This window comes from Coenobita brevimanus, chromosome 59 (assembly GCF_032717465.1).
Source record: "Coenobita brevimanus isolate Jiangsu-jjx chromosome 59, ASM3271746v2, whole genome shotgun sequence".
Classification (NCBI taxonomy): Eukaryota; Metazoa; Arthropoda; class Malacostraca; order Decapoda; family Coenobitidae; genus Coenobita; species Coenobita brevimanus.
The window spans coordinates 20766342-20782288 of NC_137012.1; positions in this window are offsets into that span (position 1 = coordinate 20766342).

Consider the following 15947-nt stretch of genomic DNA (forward strand, 5'->3'; position numbering starts at 1 on the left):
ATAAAAACGCAAACAATATTACACACAAATACTGACAAATAGACTAGTTCTATTACCCATTGTCAAAAGGGTTTGGGAATCCAGTTTCCAACAGAAAACCGCTCTTCATCGCGGTCACCACCGCCTTTTTCCACGTCGGAGTAAGACATTTTGAAGTCTCGAAAAATCAGATAAAACTACACCTTAGCAGATAATAACACTGTAATATATGTATATGACTTACCACTTTTACAACGCTAAGGAGAGTGACTCGCTCACACAGGTGCTAACCTTTTGTAGCCCCAAGACGCCGGATGTGGATATTATGAATACTTCGCGCGGCGAATGTTTCGTTATTTTTCTTCCATTATTACCTCAGTGCCATTCAGACCCTTTACACATACACATTTGAAGAAAAACAAAAAAAAGTATGAGCCTAACCTTATATGTGACATGTGTCGAGGAAAGAATGAAAATCAGCATCATTTATTCATATGTGATGCATACGAAGATTTAACTAGCGAAATTAAAGGAAAAGAATCAATAACAGAAGTACTAAAACAAAATGAATTATAGGTTGCAGCAAATACAGTGGGCAGAATTAAAATGCCCGCCGAGACCGCCACAGGACCTCCCACCTCACCACCCCCCACACCACCGCCGAGCCGCCACCCCACCACCACCCCAGGAGGACACACCGGTGAGGTTAGTGACCTCGGGCAAGAGGGTCATCGGGGCATCCCGAACCTGAGCCCCTATTCCCCGCAAGTGCCCCAACCCCAGGTGTTCAGACAACCTGAACTACTGTGCGGGCGGGGTAGTGACCGTCAGACCAGGGGTGGGACTGAAAAGAGGTCAGTCCCAAGTAATACCGTCTTGACGGTCTTGCTACACCCTCTAGGGCAGGAAGAGACCCAAGGGCAGGAAGAGGCCCAAGGCTACGGCCTTAAAAGAGAAATAGACACAGGCTACGGCCTTAAAAGAGAAATAGACACAGGCTACGGCCTGACAAAGTGTGTAAAGAGGAAGGTGACCCCAGGCTCCGGCCTTAACACGCTGAGGAGAGAGAGTTGCCTGTGTGCATCCCTCTCCAGTTGTACTTTGGCTACGGCCAGAATACGGTCCAGGGTAGAGAGACCCTGCTACCGTACGTGTAGCGCTACCCAATTACGGAAGCGGCGACTCGGGGCCGGCCTCTCGCCAGAGCAGACGGGTGATCCCGTTTCTCCGTTAGTCGTTTCCCGTACAGGCAGACACTCAGCTACAGCTGGGGCACGTACCAGGGTGGAGAATTCCCTGACGGTAGGATCTGTCCGTATTGGAGAGAGTGCGGCCCTTGGGCCCCTCACTCCGGCTTGTCCCCTACTGCGGGAGGAACACCACGTTGACGGCCTCTTGCCTCGGCGAAAGGGCGACCTCGATCACCCTAATGGTGTCCCTCGCACGCCGGGCAAGTTCACGGCACCAGCCAAAGTCCACACTAGGGGAAGTAGAGCCCCACCTCAGTCCAATGAACACACTCAGGGAACCACGAAGAGCGTGAGTCTCCCTCAAGCCTCTTTCCCTCTGGGGAGCCCTTCGTCGCCATCCAGGCTTCTTGGCCAAGCGGAGGCGTTAGAGTGGTGGCAAGGCCCGATTGCGGAGTTACCGCCCACACCCGGACGCTCCTTAGCACTGCTGGAGCCCTACCGGAGATGCTGCCGCAGCCCAGCCCTGACGGCGCCTCTCCCCCTGAGCACCTGCAGCCCCCGGACGCCCAGGCCTTCCACCACGGTCCCCGACAACGGCGACCTAGGCTCTCTCACGCCCCGGCAGCAGAGGAAGCAGGCCCGAATCCTCCGACTGTTCGGTCCTAGTCCCGAGGGCCCCCGATCAGGTCGAGGCCCCCACACTACAGGGCCTCCCTGCACCCCACCAGCGCGGCCCTAGGAAGGAGCCGCCCCTCAGGTCGAGGCCCTAAGCAAGGGAGCCTCCCTGACAGTAAGTACCAGTGACTCAATTACCCAAGAAACAAGGGTAGAACAGTGACAGTGACAGTGACCCCTAATACAGTGATCCAATGCACAGTGGCAGTGTCCAATAAAAGTTATATTAAACAGTGGTATCATAATAAGTCGTACAACAGTTCAGTTCCCCCTCTCAGAAAGGAAGCGGGGAGTTTTCTGTGGAATTGAAGGTACGTGCGTGAGTGAGCCGAAAGGCAAGTGAAGTGCTCCCCTGCGACTAGGTGACCGTGTCGGATGTCGCCATACGCACCCTACTTCTATTATAGTAACATCTCCTCCACAGACTCCCGATCACAGTGAATACAAGTGAAAATCCTCCGTTTATTATTATCCACCAGTAACACGACAATTACTCTCAATTGACAACCGCAGTGAAGTGACACCTCTTCTAAGTAACAGTAACACGTATCCCTGACTGCCCTGTGCCTAGTGTAAAAGTATATTGGATCCAGTTATAAGTGTATTATTGTATCTGTTTTATTGTGTGTCAAATATTGTGTATCTAGCACTGTAAGGGATAGAATTTAAACAATAGATGTGATTCGGTGTACTGTCTCTTTTTATGCCCTGTTCCTTTGTTAGTGCATTACATCCGGTCTAGCCAAAGGACCCCGTTCCAGTGCTCGTGTTTTTACGAGGAGAAGTCGCCTTAAAAACACAGCATTACACTGGTGGCAAGCGGTGGTCCTAGATCCGAGTAACGCACGGAGGAACACGAAAGGGAACTTACAATGGCAGCTAAACCGCACATCCAATTGCCGAGGTTCAACCCGGACCAGTGTGACATAGACGTATATTTGGACATGGTCAAACCCCTCCTGGACATAGGGTTTGATTCAGACAAAGAAAAGATCACTGTCACTCTACCTAACTTGGGTAAAATAATCACTAGTGTCGCACCAAAAATCGTCCCAGAACTGTCATGGGACCAATTCTCACAAATAGTGAGACAGGCTTTCACGCCATCAAAAGGCCGAGTTGTCGCTCTTTCTCAACTCGACGCCCTCACCTACAACGGAAACCTGGATGACACATTCACCCGGGCTAGGCGCCTCGTCAGCGTTGCCTATCCTGAGGCACCACCCAATGCCCGGGATATCCATACATTCAATGCACTGTTGAGAATCCTCCCCAGCATAGTCAGGGAGCATTTCTCAATCTACGACCCGTCAGGGGACATGGAAAATGACCTACAACTCGTCCGACGTCTGCTCGCCGCCCGCCCCACACCACAGCCACTCCACGCGGTGACACGTTTTCCTACAAGGCAACAACCCCCTTCCAAACCTAAACTGCCGCCACATCAGCCAGCTACTGAGCCGCCCACAGTCCCTAGAGCTTACCCCCAAAAGAAGCGCTCAAACCCGAGGGAACAAGGAAACCTCATCACCATTAACCCCTGGGAATTCACAGCTTGCAGCCGCACCTGCCCTCTACACGACATTAGGGAACAGCTCAAAGCTAGCAGGCGCAGAGGTTTTCAACAAGGGCGCAAGAAAGTCTCCTCCTTAGACGCCGCCGCCCAGGAAGACGACACACCGACGCACACCCTCTCGGGAACAGACGACGATGACCAAGAGGACACCACTCCACAGCAAATGGATTTTTAGGCCCGCCCCCGCACCTCCCCACAGTGGCGGGGGCCACCTCACACAACTACAGACCCCCTGTTTACGACAAAATCTGGCTAAACGGGGTCAAGGCACGTCTACTAGTGGATACGGGAGCAGCCAGATCGTGCCTCTACTCCCACTTCTACTCCCGCCACATGGGTGCATTCGGCCCCCTCTTCCCCACCTCAGCCAACCTCGTCGACGCAGGGGACGGCCCCCTGCCTATCCGTGGGGAAACTCGGGCCCTTCAGACCCACACCCATCAACAAATATCCACTAGCCACCCATTCATCATATTCGACTCAACATGCAGTCAATACGATGGATATTTAGGGCTGGACCTCCTCCAGAAATTACATGCCACCATTGACTGCCATCAACGCCGCCTCCACTTCAATCCAGCCCACCACAACCAACCAGCAGTGAGGACTAAGAAAAAAAAAAAAAAACAACGAAGGCACACCAAAAACCCACACCCCCACACACTACCATCAGACACTCACCTGTCCCATACCACAGACACACCTACCCGGTACACCCTACCCAGCCCCTCACACCACTAGACTCCCATCACCACCACCCACCACTCATCATCTACATCCCTCCTCATCTTTTCTAGCCACTGTCGCCTCCTCTATCACCATTCCACCACATCATGAAGCTTGGGTAAAACTTAACAAACCTTCCTATACCTCCGTTCTCTTCTCACCATCCATCCCCACCGGACCACTCTCCTCCTGTCTAGTAAGCCCTACCTTCCTTCCCCCACATGCCCAAGAAATCCGTGTCGCCAACCTCGCTACCACACTACTAACCTTACCAAGAGGACTCATCATCGGCGACACTGAAGAAGCCGAACCATGCCAAACGCCGCCCCCAGACCAGCCCACCCTATCCACCCTACCATCACACCTATCCCCAGCCCAAACCAACAGCCTCCGACAACTCCTCCTGGATTTTCAAGATCTATTCTCCTCAGGCCTGACCGACCTTGGCCATACCACCTATCTCAGCCATGAGATACACACAACAGGACCTCCAATTCGCCAACCATCACGACGGAAAAATCCTAAGCAACAAGAGGAAGAAGACCGGCAGGTCCAGGACATGCTAGATGCCGGCGTTATCTCCAACTCTACTAGCCCATGGTCCTCTCCGCTGGTACTCGTAAGAAAAAAAGACGGGACAATGCGCTTTTGCGTTGATTACCGCCGAGTAAATGATGTCACAGTCAAAGACGCCACTCCCCTGCCACGTATCGACGACTCACTAGACTCCTTACATGGCTCGACATGGTTCTCCACCTTAGATCTACAGTCGGGGTACTGGCAAGTCCCTGTGCATCCCAACGACAAACACAAAACCGCCTTTTCCACATCCAACGGCAAACATTACGAGTTCAATGTCCTCCCTTTCGGACTCTGCAACGCTCCTGCCACATTTTCCCTTTTAATGGAGTCAGTCCTTAGCGGTTTAACTTGGGAGACTTGCTTAGCATACCTCGACAACGTCATTGTTTTCAGTTGTACATGGGCCGACCACCTTCACCGCCTCAAGCAAGTGTTTCACCGCATACGCCAAGCAGGACTTAAACTGAAACCTACGAAATGTGTGTTAGCAGAGAGATCAGCTTCCTTCTTAGGGCATCTAATTAATGCAGAGGGCATCTCACCAGACCCAGAAAAGCTTCGAGCCATCACAGACATCCCACTCCCCCGCGACGTGCACGAAGTCAGAGCATTTCTGGGGTTGACATCATATTACAGGCGATTCGTCAAAGGATTCGCTGACATCGCAAAACCCCTCCACGAACTAACAAAAAAGGGCAAACCTTTTTTATGGACTGAGACAAGACAAACAGCCTTCACCACCCTCAAATCAAAATTAACCACCTCGCCAGTAGTCGCGTTCCCAGACTACAATCTTCCCTTCCGCCTCTATACCGATGTGTCCCTCATCGCCATAGGAGCTGTCCTTGCGCAAGTACAAAATGGGAAGGAACACATCATCGCCTGTGCCAGTCGCACCCTTAACACGGCAGAGCGGAACTACGCGGCCACAAAACGTGAGTGTCTAGGGATCATCTGGTCCCTAGAGTACTTCAAATCCTACATCTCGGGCACCCACGTAATAGTCATTACCGATCATCAATCCCTACAATGGCTACAACAGTCAAATACAAATAACGCCCAACTGATACGCTGGCGGGAAACCCTCGAAGAATACGACTTCGAAATTGCGTACCGACCAGGCAAGCTACACACCAACGCTGATGCCCTATCCCGTCTCCCAATCAACACCATCAAAGAAGAACCCGACCTGGTTAAAAATGTGGTTTGACAAACAACGCCCCACTTGGATTCCACAGACCACATTTAACAAACTCCACCCACATGGCGAACATCTTTTTGACCCAAACAGACACATTGTCCTCAGCCCAGCCACGGCCCACGACACCATGCTCCACCTCCATGCCCACAACGGCATCCACCTAGGAACTAAGAAGCTGCTACAGATATTTAACGATATGTACTGGACTCCCAACCCATCCACCATCGCAAAGATCATACAATCATGCCGAGCATGCGCTCTTGGCAAAGATATCACCCGAACACCAGGCCCTACAGGAAAAGTCACAGCACAAAAACCGTGGCAACTTCTCTCCCTAGACATCGTCGGCCCCCTCACACCAAAATCCGGCTATAAGTACATAATTACCTTCGTGGATGTGTACTCTAAATTCATCATCGCCTGCCCAGCCAAGGACCACACTGCACCGTCAATCGCCGACGCCCTCACCCGACATGTTTTCCCTTATTTCGGGATTCCCCAGGCCATCCATTCGGACAATGCCCCTGAATTTACGGGGAAAATATGGGAAGAACTTGCCAACATCTTTGGATACAGCATCTCCCACTCATCTCCCTACTGGCCCCAAGGCAACAGCGTATGCGAAAGAAGCCACCGCTCCCTGATGAACCAAGTCCGCACGCGCATTACGCAAACGGGAAATGAAGACTGGCCTGCACACGTAAAGATCTTACAATGGGGGTTAAACACGTGCCCAAGGGAAGATGGAATAACCCCGCATGAGAGAGTGTTCGGGGAACCACCCCTACTCCTACCCCTCCGCCACCACCTACAACCGCCCACTCCACCCTCCAGCACCGACCCTCTCCACCACCTCAAACGCCGCCTCCACCACCTACACTCAAAGCAGGACCTAGCACCTGACACAACCCACTCCAACCCATACACACCTGGCCAATCTGTGGTGGTTGCAAACCTCCCTACCCCACCGAAGACCGTCCCCCGATTCAATGGACCTTACAAAATTGTGCGGGTGCTTAATCCTTATCAAGTCACCGTGGATCAACAAGGGCAACACCGCACATACAGAAACCGCCACGTGCGTCCCTTCAACCCACCCGCCACCGCCCACTCCCGCACTAAGCCTACCTCCACCCAGGCCCGCACACCTGGCCACCCTGACCTTCCTCAACTTCACCCCCCAAACTCCTACTACTACTCCTTCTCCCCCCCCTCCTCACACTCTCCGCCTACCAGCTCTCCACCAAGCACACCATCACCGCAACCACCTACCACCGCCCCTACTTCGCAACCAGTCACTCACCCGCCAAACACCCATCCACCCACCACCCCCCAATCCACCCCACCCAGGCCGCCCTAGCCACCACAACCGCCCACCTCCCCCGAGAATCACGCCAACCCCACACCAACCACTGACCTCCCCCATGACCACTCCCATTATACACGTCACACCGCACCACCAACCATCCACCCACCTCACCACCGTACACCCTCACCGCCACCACGCAATCAACCAGCCTCACCACCCACACCCACCATAACCACGACCACCACCAGATCGGGACGAATCTCACGCCCACCCACGAGATACACCCCGACACCACCACCCAACAACCACTTATCCCAAAATCCACCAACACCACCCACCCCCAATACCTCCCCCATAACCCTACCCCTCCACCAAGCACGTTGGAACCTTCCTAACTCCCAATTCCCCAAAGTACAACGCTCCTCCCACCACATTAGCCCAAATAAAAGCACCAACCTCCCATCACTCTCCAGCATTCAAATCTCATCTCCCCACCAGGCACCATTCCCCGAGATGAAGATAACCAGGGTCCGATGGCAACATCACAACCACCCACCAACCAGAATCAGAGGCACCCACCACCTGCTACGCCTCCTACGCCGGACCAACCAGCCGTCCTCCCTCCACTTCACGCTCTGCCCCCACCAGGAGCCCAATCAATTCACCACGCACTGGGTCAGCTTCACCCAACACCTGACCCCGGCCTACCAGACAGCCACCTCCTCCACCTACCACCTCCAGTCACGGGGCCGTGACTTCAACGACGCGGAGGGTGGTAAAATGCCCGCCGAGACCGCCACAGGACCTCCCACCTCACCACCCCCCACACCACCGCCGAGCCGCCACCCCACCACCACCCCAGGAGGACACACCGGTGAGGTTAGTGACCTCGGGCAAGAGGGTCATCGGGGCATCCCGAACCTGAGCCCCTATTCCCCGCAAGTGCCCCAACCCCAGGTGTTCAGACAACCTGAACTACTGTGCGGGCGGGGTAGTGACCGTCAGACCAGCGGTGGGACTGAAAAGAGGTCAGTCCCAAGTAATACCGTCTTGACGGTCTTGCTACACCCTCTAGGGCAGGAAGAGGCCCAAGGGCAGGAAGAGGCCCAAGGCTACGGCCTTAAAAGAGAAATAGGCACAGGCTACGGCCTGACAAAGTGTGTAAAGGGGAAGGTGACCCCAGGCTCCGGCCTTAACACGCTGAGGAGAGAGAGTTGCCTGTGTGCATCCCTCTCCAGTTGTACTTTGGCTAAGGCCAGAATATGGTCCAGGGTAGAGAAACCCTGCTACCGTACGTGTAGCGCTACCCAATTACGGAAGCGGCGACTCGGGGCCGGCCTCTCGCCAGAGCAGACGGGTGATCCCGTTTCTCCGTTAGTCGTTTCCCGTACGGGCAGACACTCAGCTACGGCTGGGGCACGTACCAGGGTGGAGAATTCCCTGACGGTAGGATCTGTCCGTATTGGAGAGAGTGCGGCCTTGGGCCCCTCACTCCGGCTTGTCCCCTACTGCGGGAGGAACACCACGTTGACAGCCTCTTGCCTCGGCGAAAGGGCAACCCCGATCACCCTACTGGTGTCCCTCGCACGCCAGACAAGTTCACGGCACCAGCCAAAGTCCACACTAGGGGAAGTAGAGCCCCACCTCAGCCCAATGAACACACTCAGGGAACCACGAAGAGCGTGAGTCTCCCTCAAGCCTCTTTCCCTATGGGGAGCCCTTCGTCGCCATCCAGGCTTCTTGGCCAAGCGGAGGCGTTAGAGTGGTGGCAAGGCCCGATTGCGGAGTTCCCGCCCACACCCGGACGCTCCTTAGCACTGTTGGAGCCCTACCGGAGACGCTGCCGCAGCCCAGCCCTGACGGCGCCTCTCCCCCTGAGCACCTGCAGCCCCCGGACGCCCAGGCCTTCCACCACGGTCCCCGACAACGGCGACCTAGGCTCTCTCACGCCCCGGCAGCAGAGGAAGCAGGCCCGAATCCACCGACTGTTCGGTCCTAGTCCCGAGGGCCCCCGATCAGGTCGAGGCCCCCAGACTACAGGGCCTCCCTGCACCCCACCAGCGCGGCCCTAGGAAGGAGCCGCCCCTCAGGTCGAGGCCCTGTAGCAAATACAGTGGGCAGAATATTGAAACGAAGAGAAGTAATTATGAAAATAAGGAGCAACATAGAAATGAACAATAGAGACTGAGAAAAGAAAAAAATAAATAAATACTGTAAAGCCATCTTGTTTCAAGACAAGAACTCCCGGATAGGAGTAGGCGTCAACAACAACAACAAAATCCTTATTCTTAACTTTCGTAAATTAAGATTGAGTTAGTGTTACAATTAGATATCAAGAAACGTCAAGTAGGTAATATTATGGAGACTGCCTTATTTTCGGTCTTGGCTATTAACTTAAATTCAAATCTGCGATTGTAGTTTTGAGTACAGCATAGTAATGGTAACATAAAGTAACCATACTGATTTGTGATACTATTTCATTTTTCATTTCCTAACTGTTGTTTCTTCAAAGACAGGAGTAAATTAGTTTTCATAATGGCTTATCCAAATTCCTTGGAAAATATCACGCATAGTTATGACACCTACCACAATGCTAACCTGATAGCCTGTGGCCTCCATATCCTTTCCACAGCACCTCTTTGTGACTAGCACCATAGTCTTTTAGTGCTAATCTCTTCTTACAGCACAACACTGAAGATGGTTAGATGGCAACTTTACGCCAAGTTAAAGCAGAGTTTGGTATCGTCACTATTGTACTTTCTTCTAGCTTCTCATAATAGACCTTACTTTCATCAGTTAGGCTGGTGAGAATTATGGAAAAAACAACAACAATAGCTGCTTTTAATAACAAAATCAAACAATTTATGGATGCTGTGAACTCTCTTCAGTTGCATTTAGGGTGAGGTGGGGGTAAACCGTACTATTAGTGGCAAAGTATTTACCAAACATTCATATAATGGTTTTATTAAACTGTAAATGTTAACAGAAGTTTCCGGAAAAGGCCAATCTGTGGGTTGGTTATCACTTCTTTTGAAAAAAGATAAGTTGATTAAAAGTGTCTTTTCAAAAAGGTAGCCATGTGTATAGATAGTGGGGGTGAAGCCTACATCCTGTCTGACAACACTTTAATGTGTTACCAAAGTAAATCTAAGTTTATAATAAAGTATGCATTGTAAGAATTCAGAGGAGAGACATTTATTTACTCCATGACGTTCATATTGCCTTACAAGCAACACAAAAATTTAATATTCCATTTTCAAATGTTTAACCTAGCTGAATACTGAAATGTGGTGCTGAATTATCGTAAAAGTGAAGGTCACTATGCTGTCCCAGTACAAAAATGCTGGCCATATGTTCTGGCTGAATACTGAAATGTGATGCTAGATTATTGTAAAAGTAAAGAACACTTGCTGTCCCAGTACAAAAATGTTGACCAGATACTACAGAAATATATATATGCTGGAATGAACAAAAACAGGCAAGGTTATGACGTACCGGTACTGTTATTATAGGTTTAAAAAAAAAAAAAAAAAAGATATACACAATAAAACTAGGTAAACATACGCTTTATTTGAGGCAGTAGAAGCATCTTAACAAATCAGTTGTTCCTAATAGTCTCTTATATTTTTCTGAACACTTCTAGGGTGGTAAATAAAACTTTCATGCGATATTTGTTTCCCCGTTGTTACAGTATTAGCTATGTTCCTTCAGTGTCAACTCGTTTGACTGGTCGGCTGTGAATCATGACATGGCGGAAGGACTATCCTAACTTAAGTGTTTAACCAAATCTAACCTAACCGAGCTTAACTGTGCCTAATAATTATTCTAACCTAAGCTAACCTAACCCAACCTAACCTAAACTAACCTGGCATCCAGCTGGGAATTTGGGAAAGGAAATCCACCTTTCAGTACGTTGAATAAGATTTCTTCCATTACACCGTAAACAAACAATCGTAGGTACGGCTTAAGATGCGGTTAGGCTTAAGCAGATCTCTAGGCACAATTTCGTCTTAATTCAAGGAGGAACCGAGGCTTCATTAAGGAGACAGGACCACCTCGTAAATATTATAATTTACCAACCTTTGAAATACTCTTCCCTTCGATGAAGCAGCCGCACGAAGTCTGTCTTGCCTATTTGGTGTTGTTAAAACCACTGGCTCGGCCTTCGTGGAATAGTTTGCCAACGGTAGGGTTGGTGCAGCTGACATGCATTGTGGGAAGAAAAATGGCAAGACTGGTGCGCAAGTGTACCTTCACTTGTCATTTGTTCATTTGTTGACATATGGGAACTCCCTCAACCACCAAGAAGAGCCATTCTTTGGAGACTTGTGGTGTGCCTGCATCTTGTGCCCAGTCATGATGCCTCACAAAACATCGAGGTGGCTGGAGCAGCAAGGATTAGACCCGTGTCTTTAAAGATTGCCTTTATCTTCCTATCTGTCCATTTGGCCGGACTGACTTGGTTCTGACCTTGAATCCCTACTTGGCTATGGTGACCTATTACCGTTAGATAAAAGGCCGTAAAAGAGAAAGGAAGGGTTAGGTATAGCCGAACTTATGGAAACATGGCATATGTAAACAATAATATGATAGGCCTATGCAGATATTAGAAAGTTGTTTAATGAGAACATACAACAGTGTTATAACGTTGTGGGCACTCGTCATAATATAGATCTAATTAAAATCCACAGTTTCTTCTTCAAGTAGAGGTGCATTGATGACTAATCTTTCTATAATTAACAAGAATCAGTAGCCAACACTGACACAGGACGTCTGACCTAGCTTCTGTGTGTACTGGTTGAATTTAAATTTTTGAATTTCCAACCTGTTCCCGGATCACTAACTGAGAAGTATATACAAATCTAAATATTCTTCTAAAAGACTTTGCCGTAATAACAATATTTATTAATTGTACAAGTTTGAACAGGCTTAGCGTATTTACAGTACAGTACCCCCCTTCGAAAAGGATGATCTCCAGAGTTGCTTATATCGTCAAACAGCGAAATTATCAAATGAACTCCTGGTTAGGGAAAGGACATCGCTTATCTCGGGTGCTGACAAGGCGGGTAACAGCAGGGATTTATACAGTAATAATTATCACAGAAATGCTAATAAAATTCATGAAGTTGTAATAATATTAATAATGTATCGTATGATTGATACGGAGTTATTTTATATATGGACATTAATCGTAAGTTTATACAAAGACAACTTACAACAAGTTTCTCTAGTGTAGAAGGGCAAACCTGGAACGGGCTATATAAAAGGGTGCACGATGCTGCTTGGTTCCCACAGAAGACGTAAACTCCCCGTACAACCAAGAGTTTACGCTAGATGAACTGCTCCTTGCCCTTAAATCCTGTAAAGACACCAGCCCTGGACCAGACACCATCACGTACGGTATGATCCAGCATCTTAATCAGGACAACCTGATTAAGATGTTAGCATTGTACAATGAGATTTGGGCGTCTCGAACGTTCCCAAACTCATGGCACTTTGCGCACGTCATACCGATACCCAAAGAGGCTGGTCGTCTTATGAATCCCACTTCATTTCGTCCTATTGTGTTGACTTCTTGTCTATGTAAGGTCATGGAACGTATGGTTAACAATAGGCTTCTTTTTGTTTTAGAGTCGAAGAATTTGTTAAATGATCAACAATGTGGCTTCAGTAAATACAGAAGTTCCCTAGATCATTTAATGAATTTGGAGCATTGTATTGCAGAGGCATTTGCCAATAAAGAATTCATGATAGGGGTGTTCCTGGACATCCATAAAGCCTATGACATGACCTGGCGACACGGTATATTAATGAAGCTCTATGCTTATGGTTTAAGAGGAAATTTGCCTGTTTTTATTTCAAATTTCTTAAGGGACAGAACTTTCTGTCAAATTGCCCCGTAACGTAACATCGGATATATTTATCCAGGAAAACGGGGTGCCACAGGGAAGTGTGCTTAGTCCTACTTTATTTAGTATTATGATCAATGATATTTTGTCATCAGCTCCCATCCCGAGGAATCTTAAATACTCACTCTACGCTGACGATTGTGCAATATGGCACTCTTCCCGTAATGCGCAATTTTCGGCTGGGCGGATTCAAGCAGCCCTTGACTCCGTCCACCAATGGGCCTTGCAGTGGGGATTTAAGTTTTCCATACGTAAGTGTGCCGCTATAGTTTTCACTAATCGTAACGTACCTAATTTGTGCTTAACTTTGGATAATCAGGCGGTACCTTTTCAAAATTCTGTAAAATTTTTAGGAATACATTTTGATCGTAGAATGAATTTTAAACTTCACGTTAATACTTTGCTTGCTCGTTGTGATAAACCGTTAAATGTCCTCAAGTACCTAGCGGGTACTACCTGGGGTGCCGACAGAAAATCTTTATTAATGGTGTATAAGTCCCTTATTTGATCAAAGCTAGACTATGGCGCACAGGTGTATGGCTCGGCATCTGATGCCACGCTGAAAGGATTGGATGTGTTACAGAATAAATGCTTGTGAATGTGTCTTGGAGCTGTCCGGTGTACCCGTGTGGCTCGTATGGAAGTGGAGGCGAATGTGCCTCCCCTCCGTATTCGCCGTGACCACCTGGCCTTGTCCTACGGCGTAAGGACATTAAGGAAAAGTAATATCGGCAATGTGGCCTGTACCCCCCTGCGTCAACACCACCACCTTCTGCGGGGGGGTGCGTCGGCCACTTGCCGCTCGCCTCCACTTACTGACTCAGGAGCTTGATGTGGACCCCAGTGACTGTGACAAGTTGGTGCTTAAAAATATAGCGCCTTGGGAGCCACCCGGCTTTACAGTCGATGTTACGTGGCTCCCAGCACCAAAGGCCAAGGCGCCGGAGGCGGAGGTCCACCACTTGTTTCGTAACATCATTGTTCGTCACTTGGGGTCCCATCAATTGTACACCGACGGCTCCAAGTCGAGTGAATGTGTGGGTGCAAGTGTGTGGTCGACTGAATGTGCCCTCAGGTATCGGTTGCCGACTCATACATCTGTGTTTACTTCAGAACTTTTTGCTATTGACAAAGCCATAGACTATGCTCTCAATTCTAGGCATGACTCATTTGTCATATTTTCAGATTCAAAATCAGCCCTTCAGGCAATTGCATCTTGCACTACGGACTCTCACGAGATCCAGGGCCGCATCGTTAATTAGTTGCATTCATGCAACAAGTCATTCACGCTGATCTGGGTGCCTGGTCATTGTCGTATCTACGGCAATGAGCAGGCTGACTTACTTGCAAAGTCGGCTGTAGAGCTCGAGGAGACTTGGGACGTTCCTCGTGATCTACGGTCGAGTCTCTCTCTCGGAAAGAAATCAATAAATCTTCTGTGGCAAGGTCAGTGGACCAGACTCAATATTCCAACTTGTAAGCCGTACCTGGGCGACTGGGACACTGCCAACCGTCCCAGTCGCCTAGAAGAAAAAGTGTTGGCACGGTTACGGCTGAATGCCACCATTTTAACCCACATAAAACCATATATGGAAAGACGCTTCCCACCGCACTGTGACATCTGTAATGCGGTGTTATCTATTAGTCATATCATCCTGCGCTGTCGGCGATTTATTCGTGAACGTGCTTCACTTATAAATTACTGCGGCGCAGTAGACGTCCCCTTCACCCTTTCCACCATCCTGGGTGATGGGGACATTGTTATGACTGATAAATTGATGGCTTCCTTGAGAGACACCGGACTGATCAGAGTGATGTGACTTTTTTACTGTGTGGTTATGGTTTTTATGAACAGTAAATATGTATATATTGTAATATTAATTAGGGTTGACAGTTGACATATTTTAAATAGTTCCTCCTCCCACCGATCTATTTCTAATATAGATGTCCCCTACATTAAGCCAAGTTCCTCGCCTGACAGTCACCAGCTGATGAGTGCAAGTGTGCAATATAGGAAGGTATTGGGCACTTGCAGTCGATGGTGGTCTGCTGGGCGAGGTTCTTCACTTTTTGTACAAATTATGTAAATACATTATACTATTTCGCTTAAGTTATTCTAATTAGGGACGACAGCTGACGTATATGGAAATGTTCCTGACTCGTCTGGTTCCCTTTCATATATTGATGGCCCCTATATTAGGTTGTGCCTCGACTGACAGTCATCAGGTGATGAGTGCAGGTATGTCATGTAGAAAGGCATTACATATCTGCAGTCGATGGTGTTCTGTTAGTCGAGGTATTTTTACCATTAGTGTAGGTCTAGCTATTTGTCTCTGTAGGATTTAGTATAGGTTAGCGATTTGTCTGTTAGGTGATTAGTTTTAGGGTCTTTAGATTAGGTATTTTTGATTATAAGTATTATAAGGTTAAAAATATAAAAAATAAATAAAAATAATAAAAATAAAACTACAAAAAAATAATAAAATAAAAATTATTATATATATATGTACGTGTGTATGTTCATATGCATGGATGTGTGTATGTATGTATGTATGTATATATATATGTTTGTATATATATGTATATATGTGTCAATATATATACATATATATATTTGCCTTAATGACCAGAGGCTCCGGCCTCAATGGTCGATAGGCAAAAAAAAAAAAAAAAAAAAAAAAATGCTTGGTTCATTATTCACCTGATATCAGCAAGGTAAGACGTGTTGGGTGATACTCGTAGCAGAACTTTGCTGATATCTTAGTGAGTTGTATTTTCTTTGAATTAACTTCGAAGTACT